This window comes from Haematobia irritans, chromosome 1 (assembly GCF_050003625.1).
Source record: "Haematobia irritans isolate KBUSLIRL chromosome 1, ASM5000362v1, whole genome shotgun sequence".
Classification (NCBI taxonomy): Eukaryota; Metazoa; Arthropoda; class Insecta; order Diptera; family Muscidae; genus Haematobia; species Haematobia irritans.
Window position 1 is genome coordinate 10,765,793 of NC_134397.1, and position 26,379 is coordinate 10,792,171.

General features: G+C 28.4%; 1 protein-coding gene across 5 annotated transcripts in view; it reads left to right on the plus strand.

Annotated features, from left to right (window-relative positions):
- Positions 1 to 26,379, plus strand: part of dsx (transcription factor doublesex) — a 365,763-nt gene that overhangs the window by 32,421 nt on the left and 306,963 nt on the right. The gene's annotated exons all lie outside the window — the stretch shown is intronic.

A 26,379-nucleotide genomic window follows, 5' to 3' on the forward strand; every position in this document is an offset into this window, starting at 1 on the left:
ATTTGTCAAATGAATTTCAAGCTTTTGTTTAAACCTTCCATTTGTATGGTTTTCATAGGAATTTTTATGCTCTTATCCATTATAACACTTTTTTTTGTCTTTAAGTCGTCGATTTGGTTGACATTATTGTTCATCATGTCACTTGAAGTGAAGTCTCGTTGTTCTTGGTTGTTGTTTTTCTTTCGTCCTTTATTAAGGATGTGTTCTTAGTATGACAAAGATCTCGAGTAGTTCGTGTTGTTGTTGAGAGGACATAATGTGGGAAACCAATGGATTGAAAAGGGAGTGAGAAAAACGGGCGGTTTGAAAATCCTATAGCATCCACCATTGGTATCAAAAGTCTCACTAGGGTTTATAAAAAAAAAATTAACGAAATTAAAACAATTATTTTTTTATAGATCATATTATTTTATAGATCATATGATCACTTTATTTTTATGGAACAATATTTTTATTGAATGCTAATATTTTATGCTTCCCATGAAAATGTGCCTTGCAGTATTGCCAGTATTTGTTTGGCTTTTGTCCCTGCATTATGATGGTTAGGTTAGGTTATGTGGCAGCCCGATGTATCAGGCTCACTTAGACTATTCAGTCCATTGTGATACCACATTGGTGAACTTCTCTCTTATCACTGAGTGCTGCCCGATTCCATGTTAAGCTCAATGACAAGGGACCTCTTGCATTATGATGCTTTAGTTCTTACAAAATCCCCAATACGTTTTTGACAAGTTTTTATGAAAAAAAAAAAAATAAAGCAACAGGCTCTGCTGTAGAAAATCAGTATAAATTTAAAATTTGAAAAAATATAAAATTTGTTTTCAATAAGATCAAGATTTCGAAACGCTCACCATGTATTTATCATGGAAAATTTACTTCTTATTAATTCAATATTGAGGGGGCTATATTTAGGTCCGAGTCCTCGAAATGATTTTACAAGTGTAGAAAAATGTTTTAGTCAAACTGAATAAATTTATAAATTAACGCTTGGACCCCCCAAAATAAAATCCTGTGTCTGTTTCTGGTCCAAATGCTGCAATTTGCACTATTTTGTATGACGTGGAATAAATAATTTTGACAATTCGGAGTGGTTACTTTGTAATAAAGTAGAAATAAAAAAATAATAGAAAAAATTTCATGTAAATTATTATAATATTGAAGCGATTTGGAAATAAGCCCACAAAAATCACCAAATTTATGGAAATTCCCTCCAAATCCACAACTCAGAAATTTTCACGGCAAAATATCTCCAATTTGAGGGAAAATTCCTAATACTGGCAACGGTAGTGCGTTCTCCTCGGGTCTCTCTTCTGGGAGATCATAAAAAAAATCACTCATTGACTGTTGTGTGGAGCAGTTGACCCGTTTTGGTCCGCTATAAAATAGAGAATTTTGTAGGCTTTAACAAATTTAAAAATCAATTTTTATACCCTCCACCATAGGATGGGGGGTATATTAACTTTGTCATTCCGTTTGTAACACATCGAAATATTGCTCTAACGGCCATTTTCATGTATCTCCGTTAGACTTTAACTCCCAGTTAACAGAAAGTAAAATTGAAATATCTTCTCTCAGGTTAACTTTAACTGAAATTTTTTTAGTAGTTAAGTTCCTAACTGGCATATGGAATATATAGACAAGATGACAGACATGTCCATAGTACGGTTTAAAAGTTCGTTAGCTAACGTAGCACTAACGGAGCTTCCTGAAAATGGGGGTAAGACCCTATAAAGTATATATATTCTGGGTCGTGGTTAAATTCTGAGTCGATCTAAGCATGTCCGTCCTTCCGTCTGTTCACGCTAACTTCCGAACGAAACAAGCTATCGACTTCAAACTTGACACAAGTAGTTGTTATTGATGTAGGTCGGATGGTATTGCAAATGGGCCATATCGGTCCAGCATATTTCATCCGATCTGGCTGAAATTTGGTAAATGGTGTAAGTATATGGTCTCTAACAACCATGCAAAAATTAGTCCATATTGGTCCATAATTATATATAGCCCCCATATAAATCGGTTCCCAGATTTGACCTCCGGCACCTCTTGCAGGAGAAAAATTTATCCGATCCGTTTGAAATTTGGTACGTGGTGTTAGTATATGGTCTCTAACAACCATGCAAGAATTGATCCATATCGGTCCATAATTATATATAGCCCCCATATAAACCGATCCCCAGATTTGTCCTCCGGAGCCTCTTGAAAGGTCAAAATTCATCCGATCCGTTTGAAATTTGGAACATAGTGTTAGTATGTGGTCTCTAACAAACACGCAAGAATTGGTCCATATCGGTCCATAATTATATATAGCCCCCATATAAATCGATCCCCAGATTTGACCTCCAGAACCTCTTGGAGGAGCAAAATTCATCCGATTCGGTTGAAATTTGGTATGGTCTCTAACAACCATGCAAAAATTGGTCTATATCGGTCCATAATTATATATAGCCCCCATATAAACCGTTCCACAAATTTAATCTCCGGAGCCTCTTGAAGAAGCATCCGATCCGGTTGAAATTTGCAACGTGGTGTTAGTATATGGCCGCTAATAAACATGCCAAAATTGGTCCATATAGGTCTATAGTTATATATAGCCGATCCCCAATCACACAAAAATTGGTCCATATCGGTTCATAATCATGGTTGCCACTCGAGCCAAAAATAATCTACCCAAATATTATTTTTATAGAAAATTTTGTCAAAATTTATTTCTATAGAAAATGTTGTCAAAATTTTAATTCTCTTGAAAATTTTGTCACAATTTTATGTCTTTAGAAAAATTTGTCAGAATTTTCCTTCTAAAGAAAATTTTGTCAAAATTTTATTTCTATAGGAAATTTTGTCACAATTTTATTTCTATAAAAAATTTTTCACAATTTTATTTCTATAGAAAAATTTTTTAATATTTTATTTTTATAGAAATTTGTGTCAATTTTTATTATTTTTAAATATTTTGAAAAAAAAAATGTTTGAAAAAATGACCGATTTGGCGAAAATGGACCAAAATCAACCAAATTCCATTTGCTTCGACCATCGGACCAAATTTAAAAATTAATAAGTTTTTGGACCAAGTTTGGTCCGATCGGTCCTAAATGGCAACCCTGGTTAAGACATTAATTTGTAGCACAACAATAACACTTGTGTAGGGTAGGTTAGGTTAGGTATAGTGGCTGCCCGACATTTCAGACTCAGTCCATTGTGATATGACAGTGGTGAAATTCCCTCTTATCACTGCTTGCTGTCCGATATGTTTATCTCAATAAAAAGGACCTGCTTTTTATATACAGGGTAGATTAGCTTCAGATTATCTACAGTTTCACAATTCCAAGGTTGCTTTAATGAAGCCACCGTGGTGCAATGGTTAGCATGCAGGGAGCCACCGTGGTGCAATGGTTAGCATGCCCGCCTTGCATACACAAGGTCGTGGGTTCGATTCCTGCTACGACCGAACACCAAAAAGTTTTTCAGCGGTGGATTATCCCTCCTCAGTAATGCTGGTGACATTTCTGAGGGTTTCAAAGCTTCTCTAAGTGGTTTCACCATAATGTGGAACGCCGTTCGGACTCGGCTATAAAAAGGAGGTCCCTTGTCATTGAGCTTAATATGGAATCGGGCAGCACTCAGTGATAAGAGAGAAGTTCACCAATGTGGTATCACAATGGACTGAATAGTCTAAGTGAGCCTGATACATCGGGCTGCCACATAACCTAACCTAACCTACTGAAAGATGATAAATGGCCCAGTCCATTGTATTTGGAAAATCTATTTGGCATTATTAAGCATGATCATTATCCTTTATAGCTATGGCATGAGGCCCTTAGTTAATTTGGGGTTTTGCTATTAGCTTTAGATTTCACCAGACACCATACAAAAAAAGCTCACGAAATAAAAGATTATACAAAGCCTTTGTGATATTATTTCACGGTTCCTTTCCATAATCATAGTTCACATTCAAATGCCATGACACGATGAAAAAACGTATCTTTTACCTGATTCGATTATGATGAAGCTATCGATGGCAGCGACGGCGAAACGTGATGCCAACATTACCGTTGCTCCACAGTTATTTTCTATGTTTATTTTGTCGCGTATTTTTTTCTTTTGAGAAATTGCTTTTTTTATATTAATTGGAATAATTTCAACCGAAAGCATTGATGTTTCAAACATTGTAAATTTCCTCTTGACAATAGGTAGGCAAATACAGTAAAACCTCTGAGAAGTGAGAAGACTCCAACTGCCGTCAAAATGTTATTCAAATTTAGGAGGTGATCTTCTCCTCCTACAACTTACTTGTACGAAAAGCTTCGTAATATTAACGAAATTTGTTAGTAAAATTGAGAAAACGAAAGAATATGAAATTGTGCAAACAAATAAAATTTTCTTTAAAAAAATAATTTTTCTATTATCACAGAAAAAATATCACGAAAAATTTTCCAATAAAAAATTTTAATTTAGTTTTAAAAAACATTCTATTATTAAAAAAAAATATTTTTTTCAACAAAAGTTTTTTTTAATTGAAACAAAAATGAAAGAATATGAAATTCTGCAAACAAGGAAAATTTTCTTTAAAAAAATAATTTTTCTATTATCACAGAAAAAATATCACGAACATTTTTCCAATTAAAATTTTAATTGAGTTTTAAAAAACATTCTATTAAAAATTTAATTTGTTCAACAAAATTTTTTTTTATACCCTGCGCCACACTGTGGAACATGGTATTGTAAGTTAGTGCATATGTTTCCAACACCCAGAAGGAGACGAGATAGACACATGGTGTCTTTGGCAAAAATGCTCAGGGTGGGCTCCTGAGTCGGTATAGCCATGTCCGTCTGTCCGTGAACACATTTTTGTAATCAAAGTCTAGGTCGCAGTTTTAGTCCAATCGACTTTAAATTTGGCACAAGTATGTGTTTTGGCTCAGAATAGATCCCTATTGATTTTGGAAGAAATCTGTTCAGATTTAGATAAAGCTCCCATATATATTTCGCCCGATATGGACTAATACGGTTCCAGAAGCCAGAGTTTTACCCCAATTTGGTTGAAATTTTGCACTAGGAGTACAATTAGTAGTGTAGTCAAGTGCGCCAAATTTTATTGAAATCGGTTCAGATTTAGATATAGCTCCCATATATATCGTTCGCCCGATTTACACTCATATGACCACAGTGGCCAATCTTTTACTCCGATTTAATTGAAATTTTGCACAGGGAGTAGAATTAGCATTGTAGCTATGCATGCCAAATTTGGTAGAAATCGGTTCAGATTTAGATATAGCTCCCATATATAGCTTTCGCCCCATTTACACTCATATGACCACAGAGGCCAATTTTTATCTCCGATTTAGGTGAAATTTTGCACAGGGAGTAGAATTAGCATTGTAGCTATGCGTGCCAAATTTGGTTGAAATCGGTTCAGATTTAGATATAGCTCCCATATATATGTTTTTCTGATTTCGACAAAAACGGTCAAAATACCAACATTTTCCTTGTAAAATCGCCACTGTTTAGTCGAAAAGTTGTAAAAATGACTCTAATTTTCCTAAACTTCTAATACATATATATCGAGCGATAAATCACTTTTGCGAAGTTTCCTTAAAATTGCTTCAGATTAAAATGTTTCCCATATTTTTTACTAACATTGTGATCCACGCTAGTACATTAGCCGACTTAAATTTTAAGTCTGTAGATTTTGTAGAAGTCTATCAAATTCTGTCCGGATCGAGTGATATTTAAATATATGTATTTGGGACAAACCTTTATATATAGCCCCCAACACATTTGACGGATGTGATATGGTATCGAAAATTTAGACCTACACAGTGGTGCGGGATATAATATAGTCGGCCCCGCCCGACTTTAGACTTTCCTTACTTGTTTAATTGAAACAAAAATGAAAGAATATAAAATTCTGCAACTGATTAGTGATTGAATCCAAAGAAACATTTTTTTCTGTTTACCATTTGCCATCAAAAATTTTTTGAAAACAAGAGGATACTTTTCATAGGTTTTTATAGTTAATTATTTTACTATAATTTTAAAGCGCAACTGTACATACGCAGATGGATGGATGCGCAGATTAAATACAATGGTTATTATAGCGCCTGTCATAGATTCTGAAACAAATAGTAGTTCATCAAGAACTTTTACATTTTCTTTATCCAAAATACAAAATTAATTTACACCAGTAAATGCGATCTTTCCTTGGTAAGATTAATTGCTTTTCTTGTTGATTTGTTGTAAACTCCGGTTTGTTGCAAAAGAGTGGATAAATCGTATGTTATATTTCATTAGACAATTCATCAAAGTTTGTCATCCGTTTTATAGCCTCCGCCATAGGATTGAGGTATACAATACTTGCAAAGTCACTTCAATTCATATGACTTCGATGACTTTTCGATTAGAACCGGTTAACAAGCAGCAGCTTGCTCCGACTGGTTGCTTGTTCGACACCATTAAGGATAACTCAATATTGTAGGCCATTAAAATATTTTATGTCATACCTGTAAGGTATTATAAATTAAATTACTTGGTGACAATCCTAAGCATAAAAAAAGAAAATCAAGTTTTCTCTTTTACTTGCGTTAAATTTCTTTTGAATCCTTCATTGTATATATAAATAAATATAAAAAATAATATATATAAAAATCTATATCACATATATTAACAAATAAGGAAAGTCTAAAGTCCGGCGAGGCCGTCTATATTATACCCTGCACCACTTTGTAGATCCACATTTTCGAAATCGGTTCAAATGTTTAGTTGTTATATATAAAGGTTCATGTTCCCATATACATATATTTAAATCTGACCCGATCTGGATAACATTTGTTATACTTCTACAAAATCTATAGACTTAGAATTTAAGTCGGCTAATGCCCTGGGGTGGAACATAATGTCAGTAAAAAACATGTAAGGAAAGTCTAAAGTTCGGCGGGGCCGACTATATTATACCCTGCACCACTTTGTAAATCCACATTTTCGAAACTATATCAAATCCGTCAAATGTGTTGGGTGCTATATATAAGGTTTTTGTCCCAAATACATACATTTAAATCTGACTCCATCTGAACAAAATTTGTAATCTATAGACTTAAAATTTAAGTCGGCTAATGCCCCGGGATGGTACACAATGTTAGTAAAAAAATATGGGACACATTTTAATCTAAACCAATTTTGAGGCAACTTCGCAAAAGTGTATTTATGATTTATCGGTCGATAGATATGTATTAGAAATAAACGAAAATTTGAGTCTCTTTTACAAGTTTTCGACTTAGCAGTGGCGATTTTCTATTTTGTGTATTTTGGCCATTTTTGCCCAAATCGGAAAAACATATATATGGATCCTATATCGAAATCTGAACCGAATTCAACCAAATTTGGTACGCATAGCTATAATGCTAATTCTACTCCCTGTCCAAAATTTGAACTAAATCAGAGTAAAAAATTGGCCTCTATGGTCATATGACTGTAAATCGGGCGAAAACTATATATCGCAGATATATCTAAATCTGAACCGATTTCAACCAAATTTGGCACACATAGCTACAATGCTAATTCTACTCCCTGTACAAAATGTCAATTAAATCGTAGTAAAAGATTGGTCACTGTGGTCATATGAGTGTAAATCGGGCGAACAATATATATGGGAGCTATATCGAAATCTGAACCAATTTCAATAAAATTGGGCACACTTGACTACACTGCTAATTGTACTCCTAGTGCAAAATTTTAACCAAATTGGGCTAAAACTCTGGCTTCTGGGTCCATATAAGTCCATATCGGGCGAAAGATATATATGGGAGCTATATCTAAATCTGAACCGATTTCAATAAAATTTAGCACACTTGACTAAACGACCACGTGTTATGTTTGGGTAAAATTTCAAGCAAATCAGGGTAAAACTCTGGCTTCTGGGTCCATATAAGTGCATATCGGGCGAAAGATATATATGGGAGCTATATCTAAATCTGAACCGATTTCAATAAAATTTAGTACACTTGACTACACTGCTAATTGTACTACTAGTGCAAAATTTCAACCAAATTGGGCTAAAACTCTGGCTTCTGGGGCCATATAAGTCTATATCGGGCGAAAGATGTATATTGGAGCTATATCTAAATCTGAACCGATTTCAATCAAATTTGGCACACCTGACTATAGTACTTATTGTTCTCTTGGTGCAAAATTTCAAGCAAATCAGGGTAAAACTCTGGCTTCTGGGTCCATGCAAGTGCATATCGGGCGAAAGATATATATGGGAGCTATATCTAAATCTGAACCGATTTCTTCCCAAATCAATAGGGATCTATTCTGACCAAAAACAGGAACTTGTGCCAAATTTGAAGGCGATTAGATTAAAACGGCGACCTAGACTTTGATCACAAAAATGTGTTCACGGACGGACGGATGGAAAGACGGACATGGGTATATCGACTCAGGGACCCATCCTGAGCATTATTGCCAAAGAGACCATGTGTCAATCTCGTCTCCTTCTGGGTGTTGCAAACATATGCACTAACTTATAATATCCTGTTCCACAGTGTGGCGCAGGGTATAAAAACTATGGAAAACATTTAAATCTTAAGCACTTTTTTCGCAACTTCGCAAAAGTATATTTATGGTTTATCGGTCGATAGATATGTATTAGAAGTATAGGCAAATTGGATTGGAGACTTTGATCACAAAAATATGTTCACAGACAGACGGACAGGCGAACATGGCTAGATCGATTCAGGGGCACGGTTGCCACTCGCGCCAAAAGTAATCTACCAATATTTAAAGAAAATTTCAACACAAATTAAAAATGTTGTCAAAATTTTATTTTTATAGAAAATTTTAACAAAATTTTCTTTCTATAAAAATTTTTTTTTACAATTTTATTTATAGAAAATTTTATCAAAATTTTATTCTATAGAAAATTTTGTCAAAATTTGATTCTATAGAAAATTTTGTCAACATTTTATTTCTATAGAAATTTTTGTTAAAATTGTATTTCTATAAAAAATTTTGTCAAAATTTTATTCTGTAGAAAATTTTGTCAAAATTTTATTTCTATAGAAAATTTTGTCAAAATTTTATTTCTATAGAAAATTTTGTCAACATTTTATTCTGTAGAAAATTTTGTCAAAATTTTATTTCTATAGAAAATTTTGTCAAAATTGTATTTCTATAGAAAATTTTGTCAAAATTTTATTTCTATAGAAAATTTTGTCAAAATTTTATTTCTATAGAAAATTTTATCAACATTTTATTTTTTTTTAGAAAATTTTGTCAAAATTTCATTTCTATAGAAAATTTTGTTAAAATTTTATTACTATAGAAAATTTTATTACTATAGAAAATTTGGTCAAAATTTTATTCTATAGAAAATTTTGTAAAATTTTATTTCTATAGAAAATTTTGTAAAATTTTATTTCTATAGAAAATTTTGTCAAAATTTTATTTCTATAGAAAATTTTGTCAAAATTTTATCTTTATAGAAAATTTCGGTAAATTTTTTTCTATAGAAGATTTTATCAAAATTTTATTTCTGTTGACATTTTTCACAAAAAGTTATTTTTATAGAAAATTTTATCAAAATTTTATTCCTATAGAAAATTTTACCAAAATTTTATTTCTATAGAAAATTTTGTCAAAATTTTATTCTATGAAAATTTTGTCAAAATTGTATTTCTATAGAAAATTTTTTTTTCAAAATTTTATTCTATAGAAAATTTTGTCAAAATTTTATTCTATAGAAAATTTTGTCAAAATTTTATTCTATAGAAAATTTTGTCAAAATTTTATGCTGTATAAAATTTTGTCAAAATTTTATTCTATAGAAAATTTTGTCAAAATTGTATGCTGTAGAAAATTTTGTCAAAATTTTATGCTGTAGAAAATTTTGTCAAAATTGTATTTCTATAGAAAATTTTGTTAAAATTTTATTTCAATAGAAAATTTTGTCAAGATTTTATTCTGTAGAAATTTTTGTCAAAATTTTATTTCTATAGAAAATTTTGTCAAAATTTTATTCTGTAGAAAATTTTGTCAAAATTTTATTCTATGAAAATTTTGTCAAAATTGTATTTCTATAGAAAATTTTTTTTCAAAATTTTATTCTATAGAAAATTTTGTCAAAATTTTATTCTATAGAAAATTTTGTCAAAATTTTATTCTATAGAAAATTTTGTCAAAATTTTATTCTATAGAAAATTTTGTCAAAATTTTATGCTGTATAAAATTTTGTCAAAATTTTATTCTATAGAAAATTTTGTCAAAATTGTATGCTGTAGAAAATTTTGTCAAAATTTTATGCTGTAGAAAATTTTGTCAAAATTGTATTTCTATAGAAAATTTTGTTAAAATTTTATTTCAATAGAAAATTTTGTCAAGATTTTATTCTGTAGAAATTTTTGTCAAAATTTTATTTCTATAGAAAATTTTGTCAAAATTTTATTCTGTAGAAAATTTTGTCAAAATTTTATTTTTATAGAAAATTTTGTCAAAATTTTATTCTGTAGAAAATTTTGTCAAAATTGTATTTCTATAGAAAATTTTGTCAAAATTTTATTCCTATTGAAAATTTTACCAAAATTTTATTTGTATTGAAAATTTTGTCAACATTTTATTTCGATAGAAAATTTTGTCAAAATTTTGTTTTTATAGAAAATTTTCTCAAAATTTTATTTTTATAGAAAATTTTGGTAATTTTTTTTCTATAGAAAATTTTATCAAAATTTTATTTCTATAGAAAATTTTCTCAAAATTTTATTCTATAGAAAATTTTCTCAAAATTTTATTTGTATAGAAAATTTTCTCAAAATTTTATTTGTATAGAAAATTTTGTCAAAATTTTATTCTATAGAAAATTTTTTCAAAATTTTATTTCTGCTGAAAATTTTGTCAAAGTTGTATTTCTGTAGAATATTTCGTCAAAATTGTTTTCTATAGAAAATTTTGTCAAAATTTTATTTCTATAGAAAATTTTGTCAACATTTTATTTCTATAGAAAATTTTGTCAATAAATTTTTCTTTATAAAAAATTGTGTCAAAATTTTATTCTATCGAAAATTTGGTCAACATTTTATTTCTATAGAAAATTTTGTCAAAATTTTGTTATTATAGAAAATTTGGTCAAAATTTTATTCCTATTGAAAATTTTACCAAAATTTTATTTCTATTGAAAATGTTGTCAAAATTTTATATTTTTTAGAAAATTGTGTCAACATTTTATTTCTATAGAAAATTTTGTCAAAATTTAATTTTTACAGAAAATTTTGTCAAAGTTTTAGTTTTATAGAAAATTGTGGTAAATTTTTTTCTGTTGAAAATTTTGTCAAAATTTTATTTATATAGAAAATTTTGTCAAAATTTTATTTCTATAGAAAATTTTGTCAAAATTTTATTCTATAGAAAATTTTATTTCTATAGATAATTTTGTTAAAATTTTATTTCTATAGAAAATTTTATCAACATTTTATTTCTGCTGAAAATTTTGTCAAAGTTGTATTTCTGTAGAAAATTGTGTCAAAATTTTATTCTATAGAAAATTTTGTGAACATTTTATTTCTATAGAAAATTTTGTCAACATTTTATTTCTATGGAAAATTTTGTCAATAAATTTTTCTTTATAAAAAAATTTGTCAAAATTTTATTCTATAGAAAATTTGGTACACATTTTATTTATATAGAAAATTTTGTCAAAATTTTATTACTGTAGAAAATTTGGTCAAAATTTTATTCTATAGAAAATTTGGTACACATTTTTTTTCTATGGAAAATTTTGTCAAAATTTTATTTCTATATGGAATTGAAGAATTAGTTGGAGAGGAGTTTTTCGCAAAATCCACCAATCTACCAAACAGTACAAAATCCAAAATTTTTTGATAGAATTCTACCAACTGTGGCAACCGTGCTCAGGGGCCCACCCTGAGCATTTTTGCCAAAGACACTATGTTATTATATACCACATATTCAACATTTTGAGGAAAATTACATATATTCTCGCATACCGCAGAAAAAGTTAATTGATGACATGAAGTATTTCACGTATAATGCGTATGCAAACATAATTTGTCTGCACTTAAATTTTATTATTTTATTCGAAATATTCCAAAGCCCAAAGCAAATTTTCTTACCCCAAAAAAAATTAATGAACTAAACGTGGTAATAAAGTTTAATGGCCATACAAATATGTTCAATGTAAACTAATGTAGAAGAAAATTTTCGCACGATTGATTTCCAATAATAGTAAGAATGAACTACTGTATGGTTAAAATGGTAATGATGTGGTACCAGTGATTTTTTCCTTTACGTTTTTTTTCTTCTTTTAGAGAGCGTAATTTCGTGAACTGTTGTTACAAAGTATACCAGGACATTAACTTTGCCTTGTTTTAACAACATTTTGTGGACTAATATAATAGAGTACCCTTGAAAGATCTTTAAATCTCCAACAACAAAAAATGTGAATCCCACAGCATTTGTTTTTGCTCGGCGATATTTTGGATGCAACTTTTAATCAAAATATTTTCACATTTAGAGCAATTGCAAATATCTTTGCAAATTGCGATGCAATATAGATACAAATGTGGGAATGCCGATTTTCGTTGTCAGATTCTTTTTTTTCTTTAATTATCTGATCGAAAGCCTCGATGGCACCACATGTATGTAATTAGCTGTGAAATTATTAATAAGCATTGGAATTAAACAACTACAAAAATATTTTAATTTATTGTCATTGCATATTTCAAAAAAATCCGCTTTTTGGTGCTTAAATAACGATTTCCGAATAAAAAAAGTATATATATAAACATATAATTATTACAATGATTGTGTACAATTTGTTTTGAATGAAAATTTCATAGAAAACTTAAATTGTCTAAAATTTTGTTTCTTCGAAAAGTTTTCTTTCAGTGTAGTTCTTTCCACTTGTATGTTCTGTAAACAATTTCGCTGTAACCTAAAAGACAAAGTATTGAGTTATATATATAATTATTTTACAAAAAAATAAATAATAAATAAAAACCAAATCTATTGCCTTGTCCATTGGCTTTATATCGATCGATTGCAATTTCGCTGCGACATTTTTCTTTTAGTTTTTTTTTTTTTTTTGAGATAATCAAAACGGGTATTGGGTGAATGTGTTTTTTTCTTTTTGTTTCGTTTGCTACAACGTAATTAAATGCACATGTAAATTGCATAATTCATTATGAATTTTAAACATTTCCCCGATTATTGATTAGATATAATCGCGGAGACGTGTAATTTATGCGCCTTAAAGCGTGAAGAGTTGTCCATCCAATAAAAGACTGTCATTGCATTTTAATTACTTTCTTTCTCAGGCCATGTGGTTTTGTTTTTTTGCCATGGTGGCGGCCAAGGTTTTGGCATTCCAACAATTACTCTAGAAATAAAAAAACTTTGACAATTCATGCGATGGATAAATGTGATAACATTTTACAAAGACGGCAAAGTGGTCACGATGTAAAAAGAGTTCAAAATGCTTTGCATTGCTTAAGGGCAGGGAAAAAATGCGAATTTCTCTGACGAAAAAATGCAAATTTTAAGTGATTGACAAAAGAATCCTTGAGTGTAAGGAATTTTATGGATGAAAGGCAAGACCGGGCAATTGATCTATTATCACATATCAAATGTTTGAGGGATTATGAGAAGATCTATAGAAGACACCAGTGTTGCCAAAGGTAGGGGAAATTCGCTACATATAGTTTTTTTTCTAATATTTATTTCTTTATTTTATTCCTTTAGAAAATTTTGTCAAACTTTTATTTCCATAGAAAATTTTGTCAAAATTTTATTTCTATAGAATTTTTTTTTCAAAATTTTACTTCTATAGAAAATTTTTTCAAAATTTAATTTATATCAAAAATTTTGTCAAAATTTTATTTCTATAGAAAATTTTGTCAAAATTTTATTTCTATAGAAAATTTTGTAAAAATTTTATTTCTATAGAAAATTTTGTCAAAATTTTATTCTATAGAAAATTTTATTTCTATAGAAAATTTTGTCAAAATTTTATTCCGTAGAAAATTTTGTCAAACTTTTATTTCTATAGAAAATTTTATCAAAATGTTATTTCTATAGCCATCGTGGTGCAATGGTTAGCATGCCCGCCTTGCATACACAAGGTCGTGGGTTCGATTCCTGCTTCGTCCGAACACCAAAACAGTTTTCCAGCGGTGGATTATCCCACCTCAGTAATGCTGGTGACATTTTTGAGAGTTTCAAAGCTTCTCTTAGTTGTTTCACTGCAACCTTCTCTTAGTTGTTTCAAGAAATAAACTTTTCTCAAAAGTTTATTTCTATAGAAAATTTTGTTAAAATTTTATTTCTATAGAAAATTTAGTCAAAATTTTATTTCCATAGAAATATTTATCAAAATTTTATTTCTATAATTTTTTTTTTAAATTTTATTTCTATAGAAAATTTTGTCAAAATTTTTTTTCTATAGAAAATTTTGTTAAAATTTTATTTCTATAGCAAATTTAGTCAAAATTTTGTTTCTATAGAAATATTTACCAAATTTTATTTCTATAATTTTTTTTCAAAATTTTATTTCTATAGAAAATTTAGTCAAAATTTTATTTCCATACAAATATTTGTCAAAATTTTATTTCTATAGAAAATTTTCTCAAAATTTTAATTCTATAGAAAATTTTGTCAAAATTTTATTTCTATAGTAAATTTTGTAAAAATTTTATTTCTAGAGAAATTTTGTTAACATTTTTTTCTATAGAAAATTTTGTCAAAATTTTATTTCTATAGAATGTTTTGTCAAAATTTTATTTCTATAGAAAATTTTGTCAAAATCTTCATTCTATAGAAATTTTTTTCAAAATTTTCTTTCTATACCACTTTTTTCAAAATTTTATTTCTATAGAAAATTTTGTCAAAATTTTATTTCCATAGAAATATTTGTCAAAATTTTATTTCTATAGAAAATTTTGTCAAAATTTTATTTCTATAGAACATTTTCTCAAAATTTTATTTCTATAGTAAATTTTGTCAAAATTTTATTTCTATAGAAATTTTGTTAACATTTTTTTCTATAGAAAATTTTGTCAAAATTTTATTTCTATAGAATGTTTTGTCAAAATTTTATTTCTATAGAAAATTTTGTCAAAATCTTCATTCTATAGAAATTTTTTTCAAAATTTTCTTTCTATACCAATTTTTTCAAAATTTTATTTCTATAGAAAATTTTGTCAAAATTTTATTTCTATAGAATGATTTGTCAAAATTTTATTTCTATCGAAAATTTTGTCAAAATTTTATTTCTATAGAAAATTTTATCAACATTTTATTTCTATAGAAAATTTTTTCAACATTTTATGTATATAGAAACTTTTGTCAACAAATTATTTTTATAGAAAATTTTGTCAAAATTTTATTTTTATAGAAAATTTTGTCAAAATTTTATTTCTATAGAAAATTTTGTCAACATTTTATTTCTATAGAAAATTTTGTAAAAATTTATTTTTTTTAGAAAATTTTGGCAAAATTTTATTTCTATAGTAAATTTTGTCAAAATTTTATTTCTATACAAATTTTGTTAACATTTTTTTTCTATAGAAAATTTTGTCAAAATTTTATTTCTATAGAATGTTTTGTCAAAATTTTATTTCTATAGAAAATTTTGTCAAAATTTTATTTCCACAGAAATATTTGTCAAAATTTTATTTCTATAGAAAATTTTTTTCAAAATTTTATTTCTATAGAAAATTTTCTCAAAATTTTATTTCTATAGAAAATTTTGTTAAAATTTTATTTCTATAGAAAATTTAGTCAAAATGTTATTTCCACAGAAATATTTATCAAAATTTTATTTCTATATTTTTTTTAAAAATTTTATTTCTATAGAAAATTTAGTCAAAATTTTATTTCCATAGAAATATTTGTCAAAATTTTATTTCTATAGAAAAGTTTGTCAAAATTTTATTTTAAAATTTTTTTTTTTCAAAATTTTATTTTTATAAATTTGTTTTTTAAATTTTATTTCTATAGAAAATTGTGTCTAAATTTTCTTTCTAAAGAAAATTTTGTCAAAATTTTATTTTTATAGAAAATTTTGTCAAAATTTTTTTTTTATAGAAAATTTCGTCAAAATTTTATTTTATAGAAAATTTAGTCAACATTTTATTGCTATGGAAATTTTTGTCAAAACTTTTTTATATAGAATATTTTGTCCAAATTTTATTTCCATAGAAAATTTTCTCAACATTTTATTTCTATAGGAAATTTTGTCAAAATTGTATTTCTATAGAAAATTTTGTCAAAATTTCATTTCTATAGAAAATTTTGTTAAAATTTTATTTTTTAGAAAATTTTGTCAAAATTTTATTTTTTAGAAAATTTTGTAAAAATTTTATTTCTATAGAAAATTTTGTCAAAATATTATTTCTATAGAAAATTTTGTCAAAATTTTATTTCTATAGAAAATTTTGTCAAAATTTTATTTTTATAGAAAATTTTGTCAAAATTTTATTTTATAGAAAATTTTGTCTAAATTTTATTTCTATAGAAAATGTTGTCAAAATTTTATTTCTATAGAAAATTTTGTCAAAATTTTATTTTTTTTAGAAAATTTTGTCAAAATTTTATTTCTATAGAAAATTTTGTCAAATTTTATTTCTATAGAAAATTTTGTCAAAATTTTATTTCTATAGAATATTGTACAAAATTTGACTCAAATAAAAATTTTTTTGTTCAAGCAATGCAGCTATAAATCTAAGTTTTATATTGGATATGCATGATGATGTATCAAAGGATAGTAGGGGACACGGTGGGTGAAATGGCGAATACGTGATCGTATACCTGAAGTGTTCATATAGCTGTCGAGTTTGAAATTCGGACTCCAATGAGATGGTCCTGGGAGAATGCGACCGTAAAGCAGACACCAGAGGGAAATAACTGCTACACAAATGGATAAATGATGAGTAAGACGATGGAACTGAGCGTATGTTGGGAGAACGCAGACTTCGAGATTCTATTCCGATTACCGGACATTCCTGCAGGCTGAAGTGAGTGCCGGAAGACAATAGCAGTAGTGGAAAACCAATATTTTCAATTGTATTATATCACAATGGACTGAATAGTCTAAGTGAGCCTGAAATTTAATCGGGCTGCCACTTTAACCTAACCTTCAATTGTATTACGTTAGGTTTCAAGCATTTTATGAATGAGAATTAAAAAAAAAAATCCTAAATTATTATCGAAATCAATACATTATGTTAATGTTCATATACTCTATGAAAAAGTCCATAAATGTATTAAACATTATGTACAAATTCATACATAACTCTTTTATGTGTATATTTTTATGCAAAATAACATAAATATTGACTATAAAGTGGAATGAAAATTTCATTTATAATATAAAACATTTCATAAATATTATGTATGCATACGTAAATCATTGCAAACTCAGTATGTTTTGTGATTAATTCAGTTTTTTCATAGCATTTATTAAATTAACATATTCATATGCAAATCTTGTGAATCTTATTCATCACCCAATGACCGTATGCCCGGCATATTGCGTGTATCAATACAGGTGAAAATGTACAAAATGGCATATAGTGTCATCACTATAACCGGTGGCCATTATGCGTATCGTATCAATTTAAAACACTTACTCATTAATCATTTCAGACGATACTATGAGTTTTTGTAACAGGTATGCTGCCATGTGGTTCGAATAAGAGTTTCATTTCGTTTGTAATATTTTTTTAATGCAGTTACTTGCAAATGAGAAGAAATAAATACGAGTATTAACTACAAACTATCTAGCAGGTGCACAGTGTTTCGAAAACCAATTAGTATACCACATGCTGTGGGATCCTTAATTCTGACGATATCTGTATATTTATGAAGAGAACGAAGCAATATAATGAAATGCATATGCTTTGTATTTTGCGCTTTATTTTTTTTATTATTTTAATGATTGTAATAAATCATATTAAAGATAACTATTGCCAGCACAATACTGAACTCAAATTTTTACTACAAAAATTATAATATTTAAAATCAAAATTAAATGTTTACATAAAAAAAAATATCTCACCAAAATATTTCCAATTAAAATTTTAATTGAATTTTCAAAAATATTCCATTAAAAATTTAATTGATTCAACATTTTTTTAAATAAAACAAAAATCAATCACAATAATTAATAGTGTCAAATAATTTTGGATCAATTATTTTTTTAATTAACTATGATGATTGATACATACTATCATTTCTGTGATTAAAGACATTGCAACTAAAAATTAATTGGATCAATTAATTTCGTGATTGAATCCCAAAATTATTTTTTTTGTACCCTCCACCATGGATTGTATACTAAGTTCCACTAAAGACTGTCATCCACAATCGATGGGATGGGGTTGCCAATGATAAGTTATAGTTTTATTTTTAACATTGTTCTCTGAAGTTATTCCATATGGGTTCTATTATAAATAAAAAAGAGGCTTACCTATATAGGCCTCCATAGCTCTTGATCATTTTATATAGGGGAGCCTATAAATAATTATGAACAAATTTAGAATGGAAAATTTCTAACGGATTTGTTTAAGTGAGTTCCTCCATTACTCTTGAGAATTTACATCTTTGGGATTTGGATATTGTTTTCGGTATATTCTGATATTGTCCACTTTCAATAACATCCGATTTACATGAATAATAATTAATTGTACAAAGTTCCAATTCGGTATATTTTTTCATTGAAAAAGTATTTTCCAATTTGCTCTTTTTTTCTTTTCTTTTGAAAGTTGAGCCCTATGTATGAAAACTGAGCTCAAGCCCTTTCCAATGGACCTAGTATCTATGCCACACGCGGCTTAGTTTTGGCACAGTGAAAACTTTTGTGGGTATGAAAACTGAGCTCAAGCCCTTTCCAAGGAACCTAGTCTCTATACCACACGTGGCTTAGTTTTGGCACAGTGGGCTCCGTTGTAAAATTTTTTTGAAAAAGTATTTTCCAATTTGCGCTTTTCACAAATAGTTTTCTTATGAAAACTTTTGTGGGTATGAAAGCTGAGATCAAGTCCTTTCCAATAAACCTAGTCTCTATACCACACGTGGCCTAGTTTTGGCACAGTGGGCTCCGTTTTAAAAATTTGTTGAAAAGTATTTTCCAATTTGCGCTTTTCACAAATAGTTTTCTCATGAAAACTTTTGTGGGTATGAAAACTGAGCTCAACCCCTTTTCAAAGAACCTAGTCTCAATACCACACGTGGCTTAGTTTTGGAACAGTAGGCTCCGTTGTAAAAATTTGTTGAAAAAGTATTTTCAAATTTTCGCTTTTCACAAATACTTTTCCAATGAAAACTTTTGTGGGTATGAAAACTGAGCTCAAGCCCTTTCCAATAAATCTAGTCTCCATACCGCTCGCGGCTTAGTTTTGGCACAGTGGGCTCCGTTGTAAAAATTTGTAGAAAAATATTTTCCAATTTTCGCTTTTCACAAATACTTTTCCAATGAAAACTTTTGTGGGTATGAAAACTGAGCTCAAGCCCTTTCCAAGGAACCTAGTCTCTATACCACACGTGGCTTAGTTTTGGCACAGTGGGCTCCGTTATAAAAATTTGTTGAAAAAGTATTTTCCAATTGGCGCTTTTCACAAATACTTTTCTAATGAAAACTTTTGTGGATATGAAAGCTGAGATCAAGCCCCTCCAATGAACCTAGTCTCTATTGGAATTTGAAATTTTTAATTGTATTTTTAATTGACATTATCAACACTTTAATTAAACTATTTCCAATTAATTTAAATTATTTATTTAATTTAAATTATTTATTATATATTAATTGCACAAGTTTAAAAGCACTTCCATAAATGTCCTCCAAAAGATGTTCCTTATTTTCCTTTAATTTCAATTTTCATAACTCGCTTTTTTCGAATTTGTAATAGGTAATTTTAACTCTTTTTGTTGCAAATTGTTTAAAAAACAGAGTAAGAATTTCTAAACTGGTACAAATTATTTAAAAAAAATGCTAAATCCATTCAAAAAAAATTTCGAATTTTTAAAAAAATATTTAAAGTCAAGCGTTTTACACAAACATTATAATGCATTAAAAATTATAAAAAAAAACTATAAAAAGTATTTATTGGGCAAAAGATCACAATTTTTTTAATTCACATCCAAAACACATCCGGATCACAACTTAAAAAGTTATGTAGATTCAGTGCAACGGCTGTTGAAATGGTTGACATTGGTCCTATGACAAGCCCATATTAAAAAAAATCACTTCTTCGACTTCCGGATCAAAAACGAAAATTTTCACTAATTTTTTTTGGCGACTCATTTTTTGCTGGGTATTTAAATTTTTGCCAATTAATAATAAAATTTAAAATTTTGTTTGGCGAAAAATACAATATTTTTACGACAAAAAATGCCCATATTCCATATAAGGAAGTATATGCTCTTGAAACATGTTTCAGGTGATCATATTTCTTGTCTGCATGTCGTTATAAAAATATATTTTATTTTTTCCGAAATGATTGTTACATTGTCTTACAAAATAACACGAACATTTCTCCAATTAAAATTTTAATTGAGTTAAAAAAAAATATTCTATTAAATATGTAATTATTTCAACAAATGTGTTTATTGAAACTGTCGAAATGGTTGACAACGGTCCTATGACAAGCCCATATTAAAAAAATCGCTTCTGCGAGTTCCGGATCAAAAACGAAAATTTTAACTAATTTTTTTGACGACTCATTTTTCGCTGGGTAAATTGAAAATTTTATTTGGCGAAAAATCCAATATTTTTGCGACAAAACTGGCCCATATTCCATATGAGAAAGTATATGCTCTTGAAACATGTTTTGAAGTGATCATATTTCTTGTCTGCATGTGGTTAGAAAATATTTTATTTTCTCCGAAATGATTGCTACATTGTCTTACAAAATATCACGAATTAAATTAAATCCAATTAAAATTTTAATTGAGTTAAAAAAAATCCAATTAAACATGTAATTATTTCAACAAATTGTTTAATTGAAACAAAACTCAATCACAAAAATTAGTTGTATCAATTAATTTTGTAATTGACTTTGGTCATTGCTACTAAAAAATTAATTGTATCAATTATGATATGAATATAACAGGTTGGCTGATAAGTCCCCGGTCTAACACAGAAAAACACATTTTTTGTCAAAATCCGTTTTTATTATTCAACATAGTTCCCTTCAAGAGCGATACAACGATTATAACGACCTTCCAATTTTTTGATACCATTTTGGTAGCACTTCTTCGGTTTTGCCTCAAAATAGGCCTCAGTTTCGGCGATCACCTCTTCATTAAATGAAGACAAAAAATATTTTTTTTTGTGTGTATACTCTACCTAATATTTGTAATGCCTGTAGGGTAATGAGTACTACTTATTCACTAGATATATATTCATCCATCTATAGTCTATATATATATGTGAGCCATTAAGAATTCTCTATAGAGGTGGAGTCATACAAATTACAATCATTTATTTCACAGACATGATATGTCAATAGCCAGGAGTTGGCAATCAAACAAAGATCAATGATCATTTCACAGTTTACTCTAAATTTCTAACGAGCCCTCATCAATTCTTGTCTCGAAATGGACCTTGCTAATGGCGACTTGGCAGATATTTGCCTGTACTCCAATGTGTTATCTTATGTCACCGTTGCCTGGGGTTTGTCTAGTCAAGTCGTCACTTCATGTTGTTGAAGTCTAACTTGAATGACTGCCTCAATGACTTACCAACTGACTGACTGATGGACTTCGTCTTCTTCTTCTTCGTAGATGTTTTCATACTCCTGCCGCTGGTGTTCCAAAAGCTATTGACCATAGACCAGGGCTCGTTGTCAATTGAATTAAAATGAATATGGAGAGGACAACAAAATAATGAAGGAAAAAATTCTGCGGCCACTAAATGGAATGACAAATAAAAATGCGAGAGGGAGATGGGAAACAAAAACAAAAAACGAAACAAGTCAAGATACATCCAAATAGGAAACAATGTAAAATGATGTCATTTAAAACGTTTCGAGTAAAATTCGCTTTCTTTGTAGTCAATTGGCATTTTTTTATTTTTTGTCTGGGTTTTGTTCTGTCCGATTTATTAAAGCATTCTCTGCATGATAGGCTTGGTATTCTGCCAGACGGTAGATAAACTATGTCCACCACTGGACAGAAGGCCAGATAGACGGACGGACGTACAAAACAACGTGATTTTTTGATTTATTTACTGCTTGTTGACTTTCGCTTATGCATCAATGTGAACAAAAAAAAAAATATTGTGTCCACGTTGTTTAAGAGTAGCTTTATCGTTGACAAATTGTTTCGCAAGAAAAAAAGGAACAAAAACACAAAAGGTTATTACATTAAAACATATGGTCAATATTTTTATTCTAGATATTTAGATTCTACACTGACAACAATCTTAATAGGATCCAAATATTTTGTTTTTATTTTTTATTTTTTAATAACGAAAAAGAGGGAATTTTAGATTGATATCCAGATTTATATGTGAACGATAGATATTTTAGTCCTCTATCATCAATTTATACAGATTTATTTTCCCTCATATAAAATTTTGTGAAATCAATTAAATTGAGAACAAATATATATTTCTGACATTGTTTTCTGTGTATTAAAAAAAATGATCAATAGGTGATACTGCATTAATTTAATACATTTTATATTTTTTCTCCTAAAGAAAATATGAACTTGTTGCTTGGAATGAGGAAATCAAAATCTTGCTATACGAAATTATGATATAAAATTTATCAATGTGTAAAGCATTTCTTAGGTGTCACCCAGTAGCAACTAACCAGTACTTATGATTAATCAATAATTGTCAAAGCACAATTCAGTTAGATTTTAATCTAAAAATGATAGGTTGATTGTTTTAATCACGAATATTATACAAAAAACATATAATAAATATAATTAATACTTGGCAAACCACATATTGATTGGTGGGTGTGGAAAACAAGAAAGTCATACTGGATAGATTATTTTTTAAAATGTTTATTATAACTATAGATCATAAAAAAATTATAATATAACAAGTATATACGCCCGTAAGTTCGGCCAGGCCGAAGCTTATGTACCCTCCACCATAGATTGCGTAGAGACTTCTTCTAAACACTGCCATCCACAATCGAATTACTTAAGTTTCAGTAACACTTGCCGATGGCAAGGTATCTTAAAACCTCCTAACACCGTCTTCTAAATTGTAAGTAAGTCTATTCGTGGTATAAATTAAATCAAAACTGATCGATTCAATACGTATATAATTCAGTTTGACAAAATTTTCTATAGAAATAAAATTTTGACAAAATTTTCTATAGAAATAAAATTTTGACAAAATTTTCCATAGAAATAAAGTTTTGACAAAATGTTCTATAGAAATGAAATTTTAACAAAATTTTCTATATAAATAAAATTTTGACAAAATTTGCTATAGAAATAAAGTTTAGACAATATTCTCTATAGAAATAAAATTTTGAAAAAATTCTCTATAGAAATAAAGTTCTGACAAAATGTTCTATGGAAATTAAATTTTAACAAAATTTTCTATAGAAATAAAATTTTGAAAAAATTCTCTATAGAAATAAAGTTCTGACAAAATGTTCTATGGAAATTAAATTTTAACAAAATTTTCTATAGAAATAAATTTTTGACAAAATTTTTTATAGAAATAAAGTTTTGACAAAATGTTCTATAGAAATGAAATTTTAACAAAATTTTCTATGGAAATAAAATTTTGACAAAATTTTCTATAGAAATAAAATGTTGACAAAATTTTCTATAGAAATAAAATTTTTGTAGATTATTTTTGGCTCGAGCGGCAACCATGATTATGAACCGATATGGACCAATTTATGTGTGTGATTGGAGATCGGCTATATGTATCTATAGACCGATATGGACCTATTTTGGTATGGTTGTTAGCGGCCATATACTAACACCACGTCCCAAATTTGAACCGAATCGTATGAACTTTGCTCCTCCTCCGGAGGCTCCGGAGGTCAAATCTGGAGAACGGTTTATATGGGGGCTATATATAATTATGGACCGATATGGACCAATTCTGGCACGGTTGTTCGAGACCATATACTAACACCATGTTCCAAATTTCAACCGGATCGGATGAAATATGATTCTATTAGAGGCTCCGCAAGCCAAATCTGGGGATCGGTTTATATGGGAGCTATATATAATTATGAATCTATGTGGACCAATTTTTGCATGGTTCTTTGAGACCATATATTAATATCATGTACAAAATTTAAGGCGCATCGAATGAAATTTGCTTCTCTTTGAGGCTCCGCAAGCCAAATCTGGGGATCGGTTTATATGGGGGTTATATGGACCAATTTTAGCACGGGTTTTATAGATCATATACCAACACCATGTACTAAATTTCAGCCGGATCGGATGAAATATGCTTCTGTTAGAGGCTCCACAAGCCAAATCAGAGGGTCACTTTATATGGGGGCTATACGTAAAAGTGGACCGATATGGCCCATTGGCAATATCATCCGACCTACATCAATAACAACTACTTGTGCCAAGTTTCAAGTCGATAGCTTGTTTCGTTCGGAAGTTAGCGTGATTTCAACAGACGGCCAGACGACCTTTATGGGGTCTTAGAGCAATATTTCGATGTGTTACAAACGGAATGACAAAGTTTATATACCCCCCATTCTATGGTGGAGGGTATAAAAAGAATTAACAGCCTAAGCTATAGGCTTATTTAGTTGGATATTTTACCTTTTTTCCTTATGCATTTTTCATATCGAAATTACCAGAACGGGGTGGATTAAGTCAAAAATGCACACATGAGGGGAAATAAATCAGTATATGAATAATCATTTCAGCGCCACCTATATGTGAAAAATATGGGTTACATAGCAATACACACATTTGTTTCGCGATATAAATCTCCATAAAATAAAAATAGTTTGCCAAATATCTTCGCAATCGCACTAATGCATCATATACGAAATTTAGAATAATGTGTTCATCGTCCCCAAATGGAAGATATGCTCATCCAGAGTGTCCAAAATCGACACCGGTTAACTGGATTTAATAACATTAACCAAAACCGGATAGTGAAAAAATTGGCATTAGTTAAAAAAATAAAAAAAAAAAATAATTTAAATTATAATAAAATTGGCATTATTATGATTTTCTTTTTTGGAAAAAATAGTGTTTAAAACTAATTTTAATTTTAGGTTTTAAGCGCTTAACAGGTTTGAGCAAACTGAAAAACCGAACATTTTCGTGGTTTTTATTAAAAAAAGTAATTGTTCCAATTAAAAATATAATTAAATAATCAATCGACGTCGATTGCAAAACACAAATAATTGTTTAACTGATTTAATTAAAAAGTTAATTGGGATGAAGTTGAACTAAATAATTAAATGAATATAATAAAAAACTGATTGTATTTTCCAATTAAATTTGAATTGAATCAATTTCCAATTATTTTTTTGATTGAATCAATTAAAAAATTAAATTATTTTTGCAATTAACGTTAAATAATTATTTAGTTCCAATTTTGGTATATGTTCTGCCGAAGCAAAAATAAATAAATAAATTATTTATTTATTTATTACAAGATTTGCAATCATAATAAATTATGAAAATAAATAAAAAAAACTAGGTGATAACAACAAAGGTTTTTACCAAAGATAAATAAATAAATTTTTAGTTGAATTAATTAAAAATGCAATTGAAATTTTGTTTTCATCAAATTTTTTGTGTGTCCAATAAAAACTGTGATGGATGATTGAAAACATTTCAATTAAAGAATTAATTGGTCCAGTTGATTTGGTGATTGAATCAGAAAAACATTTTTTTTTGTGTGTGGTGGTTTATATCGAAATTTTTTTTTGGAATTTGTAACTCATGTTATCACATATAGGTGGCGCTTAAACAAATATTCATACTGATTTATTTTATTAAACAAATTTAAAACCATCATAAATTATGATATTAAATGTGGGAGGTACTAACAAAAATATATATAAAAAATTGTAATTTATTAATTTTGAATTTCAATTAAATTTTCCCATCGACAAACATTGGGTCAATATTTTTTTTTTTCAGGGTATAAAATATGTGTTTAAATTTGACGTTTGGTGTCAATGACCATTTTATATAAAATATTGCAAAATAAACAACATTGTCACTCTATTTAATAATGGAATTATGCTAAAGATCTTTTAGTTCCTTAATCCAACAATAAGTCTTTTTAAAAACTGACAATGTGCATGTTTAACTCTCTCGATAAATGATATAATCTCCTCGTTAAAATCGACCCCGCCCTTAATGCAATCGTAACAATCATAAGTAAGAAAAAAATAATAAACGGCTGGTGCA